Raw genomic sequence first — 9,130 nt, forward strand, 5'->3', positions numbered from 1 at the left:
TCCTGAGCACTGCCGGGTATGGCCCAAAAACAAAAACAAAAAAATAAAAATCCAGAAGCAGCTTTGTGTTTTTCTTCCCATCCCTTTTGATTGTCATTGTCAGGGATCAGGTGCCGCACTGGTATGCACATGTAAACACACACATATATACATACACAATGTTTAGTTGTGGTGACTCCAACATTGGAGTCACATTTCTCTTGTTCACACCAGGGATTTCTGCTGGCTCCGTACTCAAGAATGAACTCCTGGTGGGCTTCCCCCGAAGGATGCTGGGGATTAAATCCACATTGGCCATATGCAAGGCAAATGCCTTACCTGCTGTGCTATCAATCTGGCCCCACATTTGGGGAAAAGCCACATCCAATGTGCTCAGGGTTACTCCTAGCTCTACTCTCTAGAATCACTCCTGGCCAGCTGGGGGACCATAGGGGATTGGGTTAGCTGTGTGCAAGCCAAGTATCCTACACTATACTGCTCTGGCCTCTCTGGTCCCACATTTCTTTAGTTGTGCTCACAGGGTGGGGGAGAGGAACTGTCACTATGATGCTCACCAGGGAATGAATTTCCTGGCATGATACCCGAACGCCTTACATTTGTTGATTTAATTTTGGTTTTAGGCCATAGCCAGCAGTGCTCAGCATTCAGGCATCACTCTTGGCAGTGCTCAGGGGACCACGTAGTACATGTCAGGGATCAAACCGGAAGCTCCTGCTTGCAAAGCATAGACTGTGTACTCTTGTTCTTTGAACTGTCTCTGTTTCCTCTACAATCATTTTTGTTTGTTTGTTTGTTTTTTGGTTTTTGGGTCACACCCGGCAGCACTCAGGGGTTACTCCTGGCTCTATGCTCAGAAATCGCTCCTGGCAGGCACAGGGGACCATATGGGATGCCGGGATTCAAACCAATGACCTTCTGCATGAAAGGCAAACGCCTTACCTCCATGCTATCTCTCCAGCTCCATCCTCTACAATCTTTCTGAGTGGTTGCAAATATTTGATTGGGGAAGTGGTATTGAGGTTCAAACCTGGTCTGACTCTTGCAAAATAGGTACTGTTTAACTCTGATCTATTTCCTGGATCCCTGGTTTTATGATCTTCAATTTAAGAATACTGAAATTAAGGGCATTGGGACTGGAGAGATGTACAGCTGGTAAGGCATTTGTCTGGCACATAACAAATTTGAGTTCGATATCTAGTGCTACATATGGTCCCCCAAACACTGCCAGTAGTGATCCCTGAGTACAAAATCAGGAGTAAATCCTAAGCACAGCTGGGTGTGTCCCCCAAACAAACAAAAATGATTTAAAATAAAAAGATAGGGACCAGCCAGAGAGAGAGCATGGAGGTAAGGCATTTGCCTTGCATGCAGAAGGATGGTGGTTCGAATCCCGGCATCCCATATGGTTCCCCCATTCCTGCCAGAAGCAATTTCTGAGTGTAGAGCCAGGAGTAACTCTGAGCACTGCTTGGTGTGACCCCCAAAATAAATAAATAAATAAATAAATAAATAAATAAATAAATAAATAAAATTAAGTAAACTGAGGACCAAAGGGTTGGAGCACTTATTTTGTATGTGGGAGCTCTGAATTCAATTCCAAGCATTTAATGAACCCTTGAGTTCTGCAAGATGTGACCTCTCCACCAGTTTCTAAAAAAAAGTGTAGAAACTAAAATAAAAGAATTTACTCTGTAATTGGGGCCGGAGAGATAGCATGGAGGTAGGGTATTTGTCTTGCATGCAGAAGGATGGTGGTTTGAATCCCGGCATCCCATATGGTCCCCGAGCCTGCCAGGAGCAACTTCTGAGCATAGAACCTGGAGTAACCCCTGAATGCTGCAGGGTGTGACCTAAAAACAACAACAACAGCAAAAAGAATTTACTCTGTAATCAATGAGAAAGTAGTCAATCAAGGAATTGGATATATGCCAATTTTTAGGAAAAGGGTCAGGAGAGACTAAATCTAGCTTAAGGCTCAGGAGTCACAGTTGGTAGTGCTCGGAGGTCCAGATGCAATGCCAGGATTCAAATGCAGAGTCAGGGCTGCTGTCACGTGTGAGACAGAAGTGTTTGCCCTCATATCATATCTCTGACCCCTGCATAGTTTTTTTTTTCTTGGCATTCCAGGGATCAAAGCCAAGACCTCGAACATAGAAGGCAACTGCTCTACCACTGGGCTGTCCCTGGCTCTGGGATCTGGAATACTCTACATCCTGTGTTCTTTTTCACTATAATGACTGGGAAAATGCAGCAGTCAAAACAATTTAGATAGGCCCAGAGAGATAGCACAGTGGCATTTGCCTTGCAAGCAGCCGATCCAGGACCAAAGGTGGCTGGTCCGAATCCCGGTGTCCCATATGGTCCCCCGTGCCTGCCAGGAGCTATTTCTGAGCAGACAGCCAGGAGTAACCCCTGAGCACCACCGGGTGTGGCCCCTCCCCCCCCCAAAAAAAACCAATTTAGAGACTTTTGGGTTTTTTGTTTGTTTGTTTTGCTTTGTTTTGTTTTTGGGTCACCCGTCAGTGCTCAGGGGTTACTCCTGACTTCAGGCTCAGAAATCACTCCCTGGCAGGCTCGGGGGACCATATGGGATGTCAGGATTTGAACCGATGACCTTCTGCATGAATGGCAAACGCCTTACCTCTATGCTATCTCTCCAGCCCCAAGACCCTTTAATATTAAAGTAAGAAATTTAGTCTAAGTTTTATGGCTTCACTTAGAAAAATTTCAACTTAGAAAGTTGTTAGAGCAAGGAAGTAAAAGTTATCTAGGTCAGCTCATAAAAAGGTATGGATGATTAGGAAAAAAAAAGAAAAAAATAGGTATGGATGATTGTACTGGGAGATGATTTTGATCTCTGCAAAAGGTAATGGGGCTCTGGGTCTGGGAAGGGAGAGGAGTGGGAATATATTACTTCAGTCCAGTAAAACATTCTAGGCTAGTGTATTCGCTGTGCTTGCCCTCATTAAATAAGGGCCAAAAAACATCATTTAGTCTACAAAGCATCAGGCAAAATCATTGACATTTTATGTGTTATTTTGTTAAATTTGAACTTCTGGGGGCAGAGCAATAGCAAAGTGGTAGGGCATTTGCCATTTCACACAGCTGACCCAGGAGAGACCCGGTTTGATTCTTGACATCCCATACAGTCGCCCCCCCCCCTCCCCAGCCTGCCAGAAGCAATTTCTTTTTTTTTTTTTTTTTGGTTTTTGGGCCACACCTGTTTGACGCTCAGGGGTTACTCCTGGCTATGTGCTCAGAAATCGCCCCTGGCTTGGGGGGACCATATGGGACGCCGGGGGATCGAACGGCAGTCCTTCATTGGCTAGTGCTTGCAAGGTAGACACCTTACCTCTAGCGCCACCTTCCCGGCCCCAGCAATTTCTGAGTACAGAGCCAGGAGTAACCCCTGAGTGCCACTGGATGTGGCCCCAAAATCAATCAATAAATGAATTTAAAAAATAAGTTATAAGTTGACTTTTAAAATAAGTAGCTAAATAAATAAATTTGGTCTTGCCAAAACCCACAAAACAATTGAGACTTAGGTGACAGTCAGGACCATGATTTGAATCTCATGCTATAACCATTGTCCACTGTCTGAAGCTAAGATCCAACTCCATTTGTTGAATCAAGGACTCTTTTCCTTGAGCCACTGATACCTCCCAAACTCTCAGAGAAAGTTTAGGGATGCACAATTGTAACCTAAACTGGACAGGCCAGTAATATGGGTCCCTGTGTGGGACCAGACATAGAAGCCCACAGAGGCCTCAGTTCAGAGTCCTTCTGGGGGCAGTAGAAGAAGGGACTGAGCTGAGATTCCCTGAAGCATGAAGCCCAGAGATGATAAAGGGATATTTTCAGCTTAGAAATGCAGGTAAGATGCTCCAGCTTCTCCCTTTATAGTCATCACTGTCTTGTTTCTTGTAAATCAGGTTAGACTTTTGGTTTCTCTTGGTCCACTGCAAAAACAAAAGCAAAAATGATGGGATATGGGGCCAGAGAGGTAGCAAAGTGGTAGAGCATTTGCCTTAGACACAGAAGGATGATGGTTCGAATCCCGGCATCCCATATGCCCCCCCCTCTCAGCCCGCCAGGAGCGATTTTTGAGTGTAGAGCCAGGAGTAACCCCTGAGTGCTGCTGGGTGTGATCCAAAGAAAATTGATGGGATGTGAGGAAAAACCCCACCAGCCAAGTCTGCTGGTGTCTTAAGAGGGATTTTCTTTCTTTCCTTTGAAAGGGAAGAAAGCTGTTGTTGGGGCCGGGCGGTGGCGCTCGAGGTAAGGTGCCTGCCTTACCTGCGCTAGCCTAGGAGACGGACCGCGGTTTGATCCCCTGGCGTCCCATATGGTCCCCCAAGCCAGGAGCGACTTCTGAGCGCATAGCCAGGAGTAACCCCTGAGCGTCACCGGGTGTGGCCCAAAAACCAAAAAAAAAAAAAAAAAAAAAAAAAAAGAAAGCTGTTGTTACTGGGACATTTTCAAGTCCCCCCACTGTAGGGAGGTTCTGATGTGGACAAGAGCCACTGAGACAGATGCTCAGAGCACCCAAGTCTTTCTCTAAAACCTGGCTCTGAATTCATTGTTGACCACTGCCACTCTGTCTGGAATTGCAGAGGAAATATTGGGTGCTGTGAATAGGAACTGAAGGAGTAAACATTAAACCTGTTAGAACAAAAGAAAAAGAGAAAGAAGAAAGAAAGAAAGAAAGAAAGAAAGAAAGAAAGAAAGAAAGAAAGAAAGAAAGAAAGAAAGAAAGAAAGAAAGAAAGAAAGAAAGAAAGAAAGAAAGAAAGAAAGAAAGAAAGAAAGAAAGAAAGGAGGGAGGGAGGGAGGGAGGGAGGGAGGGAGGGAGGGAGGGAGGGAGAAAGGGAGGGAGGGAGGGAGGGAGGGAGGGAGGGAGGGAGGAAGGGAAATGCAGGTAAAACATTTTGTCTGGTGAGGGGAATAGGTGCTAAGAGACAAACAGGTTAGCCAGAGTTTAGGGAGCCTGGGTAAAAAACTGAGTGGTGGTGGGCGAGGAAGTAGCATGCAAATGTAAAACAAAAATATGAAAACTGCTGAGATGAAGAGATAGTAAGGCACTTCCCTTGCATGTAGGTCATCCCAGCCCAAACTCCAGTATGGCATCATTTCAAATCCCAGCATAAGGACGGGCAGATGCCCACCCCATCAGCAGCACTAGGAGTGATCCCTGAGCATAGAGCCAGGAGTAAGCCCTAAGCACAGTGAGGTGTGACCCAAAAATAAGAAGAAAAAAAAATATATATATATAAAAGAAATATAGAAACTTCTTTTTGCATCTTTGGGCCACACCCAGTGACACTCAGGAGTTACTCCTGGCTATGTGCTCAGAAATCGCTCCTAGCTTGAGGGACCATGTGGGACACTGGGGGGATCAAACCACAGTCTGTCCTGGGTCAGCTGAGTGCAAGACAAATGCCCTACCACTGCGCCATCGCTCCTGCCCCAAATATAGAAACTTTTATAAACCATACCTCTATAGGGGTGGAAAGAAAAAAAATGTAAGAAATAAAGTAGTGGCATCTAGAGACAAATCCAACCCCAAATGAGAGTAAGCAAGATCCTGAAAGAGAACATATGGGATTTGGTGCTGAAGTGATGTAATGTATTGAACAGTATTTTTCATTCAAATGAATTCCATTGGCAAGGATTTCATCAGTGTGTGTTCCAAAAGCAACCAAACAAACAAAAATCCTTATTTGTAAACAAGGGGGTTATGTGAGGGGGCTTGGGCATACTTTCCAAGAAAAAGAAATGAAAACACACACACACACACACACACACACACACACCCTGAGAGAGGGTAAAGAGCTTTGCCCTGCATGCAGCTAACCCAGGTTTAATGCCCATCTTCACATATGGTTGCTCAAGCATCACGAGGCATACCCCTGAGCACAGAACCAGCGGTAGCCCTGGTGTGGCCCAAAAATTTAAAAATAAGAAACGGAGGGCCCAGAGGGATAGCACAACGGCGTTTGTCTTGCAAGCAGCCTATCCAGAACCAAAGGTGGTTGGTTCGAATCCCGGCGTCCCATATGTCCCCCGTGCCTGCCAGGAGCTGTTTCTGAGCAGACAGCCAGGAGTAACCCCTGAGCACTGCCGGGTGTGGCCCAAAAACAAAAAACAAACAAAAAAAAAAAAAAAAGAAAAAGAAACGGAGTCTCCCCAGGGTTAATCTGAGTTCCTGTTCTGTTACCAAGCTCCTGCAGCCTCAGCCTCTTCCCCAGCTTCAGTGTCCTTCCCAAATCTGACCACCAGTCCTATCCTGAATTATTCATACTGTGGGCTGGGAGGAGGTGGAGCTTCCAGAAACTTCCAGATTTAGGACGTTCAGCTGTGTCTCCCAGGGCTCAAACTCCAGAAGTGCTCTCCTGGGATCAAGCTGCTGGTGAGATGTGTCAAGCTTTTTACAGCTGGCAACAGGCCAGTGTCCTTGGGTAACATGATTCATTTCAGCAATCTTTTATTATTGAAGTTATGTGCTGTGTTTTCTCTGGAACACAGAAGTGAATCCCATTCGGCCTTTGCCCTTGAGACTCAAAGTCAGGAGAGGAATAATCCTTTCTGAGGGCTGGAGAGATTGGTAAGAGTGCTTTGCACGTCACCTTGCACACCAGGGATCAAGCCTGCAAGGGGAGATTCCTGCACACAAAGCCAAGAGTAAGCTCTGATGGTTAGCCAAAATAAATAAATAAATAAATAAATAAATAAATAAATAAATAAATACAAATCCAAAAATGTATTGCTTTCTACAATGTCTTCTGGGTTATGCTCTCTGCTTTCCCCTCTCTTTCCACTGAAGGTCTCAGCTATACTGAAGAGAGGGAGCAAAACAGGCCAACTTCTATGACTGCCGTCCAGAGTGAGGTTCCCAGACCACTGCTGGACAACAGCAATGCCCTGGTAAAATTGGCACTGACCTCAAATCCACCAGGCAAACATTAATCAAGTAGTGTGACCCAGTGGACACATAGAATCCAACAAGCATCACCCCATCCTCATGTTACTCCCACTTGGGGTGGGGAGATAGACAAACAAAAGACAATTCTCCTACGGCTGATTCAGCTGAGATGGGGCGCCCAGGGAACTCTGGAAAGGGACACACAATAATAAAAATTATTAGCAATAAATTATATTAACTTATTATAATTTATACTTGTATTTATAATTATAGATTAATAGTAAAAATAATTTTAAGGGCCCGGAGAGATAGCACAGTGGCATTTGCCTTGCAAGCAGCTGATCCAGGACCTAAGGTGGTTGGTTCGAATACCGGCGTCCCATATGGTCCCCCATGCCTGCCAGGAGCTATTTCTGAGCAGACAGCCAGGAGTAACCCCTGAGCACCGCCGGGTGTGGCCCCCCAAATAAATAAATAATTTTAAAAGAAACCCACAAAATAAAAGTCTGAGGACAGGTAATTTTCCCAGGCTTTTTCTGTGCTCAGGGATCATTCCTGGCAATGCTCAGGCAACCATATATGGTACCAGGGGTCAAATCCCATTTGACAAGGTGCAAGGCAAACATCCTATTCACTATACTAACTCTCCAGCCAGTCCCTAGATACTTCTTGGTTTTTTTGTTTGTTTGTTTTTATTTGGTTTTTGGGCCACACCCAGCGATGCTCAGGGGTTACTCCTGGCTGTCTGCTCAGAAATAGCTCCTGGCAGGCACAGGGACCATATGGGACACCGGGATTCCAACCAACCACTTTTGGTCCTGGATCAGCTGCTTGCAAGGCAAACACTGCTGTGCTATCTCTCCGGGCCCCAATCCCTAGATACTTCTGATCTGGTTCTTCTGGTACAGAAAAAGAATGTGGGTTAAATCATCCCATACAGTTCTGTGAGAGCCACAAGGAAGTGGTCCCTTTTCTCAGAGCCAGGAGTAAGCTTGAGGACCACCGAGTGTGGTCCAAAACCTGACTCTACAAAAACCAAAAACAAACAAACAAAACCAGAAAAAAATAGGTATATGAGAAGGCTGTCATAATAGTACAGTAGGTAAGGCATTTGCCTTGCATATGCCCAACTTAGATTTAATCCCTGGCATCCTATTTGTTCCTTCAGTTCCTACCAGGAGCATTCTCTGAGCAGAAAAATAGGAGTAATCTCTGAGAAGTTCTGGATGATACCCAAAAACTAAAAAGAAAACAAACAAACAAAAAAGAACTACTTTAAAAAATAGGTGTTTGAGGCAAGCCAGAGGGCAGAAAGGAAAAAAGATAAGTGAGGAGTGGGGGGTGGAATGGGAAAGGAGAGCGGCAAGGGTGGTGAAGATTTGGCTTGTGGGGGGAAAGGGTGAGTGTTGTGCCTCAGAGACTTTATAGAACTGTTTTGGGAATTATTCTAAGTGTGACAGGAAAAGCTCGAAAGAACTTGAAGCAGGGAATATGTGTCAAGTCCCTTTGTGACATGAAGTGCAAAGCAGATGTTCCTCATCATTATACAGTTGCTAATTACAGGAAAGCAGCGTGGAACCCTACACCCCCCCTTCTACAGCCTAAGAAAGACAGCTCACTCGCTCTCTTCTCTCTCTCTCTCCTGTTTCTTCTCTCTTTCTTCCCATATCTCTCTCTCTCTCTCTCTCTCTCTCTCTCTCTCTCTCTCTCTCTCTCTCTCTCTCTCTCTCTCTCTCTCTCTCTCTTTCTGTCTTTTCTCTCGGGCTGGGGATTGAACCAGGGTCTTCTACATGTAAGAGCCAGTTTATCCTTCACAATCCTATATTCTGTCTCCTCTCACTCTTTCCTCCATGTCTTCTGCTTCACTCCAGATATCCTGGCAGGCTCAGGGGACTATATGGGATGCCAGGGACCAAACCCAAATTGGCCACATGCAAGACAAATGCCCTAGCCGGGGCCAGAGAGATAGCATGGAGGTAAGGCGTTTGCCTTTCATGCAGAAGGTCATCGGTTTGAATCCCGGCATCCCATATGGTCCCCTGTGCCTGCCAGGAGCAATTTCTTAGCATGGAGCCAGGAGTAACCCCTGAGCACTGCCGGGTGTGACCCAAAAAACCTCACCAAAACAAAAACAAAACAAAAACAAATGTCCGGGCCCGGAGAGATAGCACAGCGGCGTTTGCCTTGCAAGCAGCCGATCCAGGACCAA

This window comes from Suncus etruscus, chromosome 6, assembly GCF_024139225.1.
Source record: "Suncus etruscus isolate mSunEtr1 chromosome 6, mSunEtr1.pri.cur, whole genome shotgun sequence".
Taxonomy (NCBI): domain Eukaryota; kingdom Metazoa; phylum Chordata; class Mammalia; order Eulipotyphla; family Soricidae; genus Suncus; species Suncus etruscus.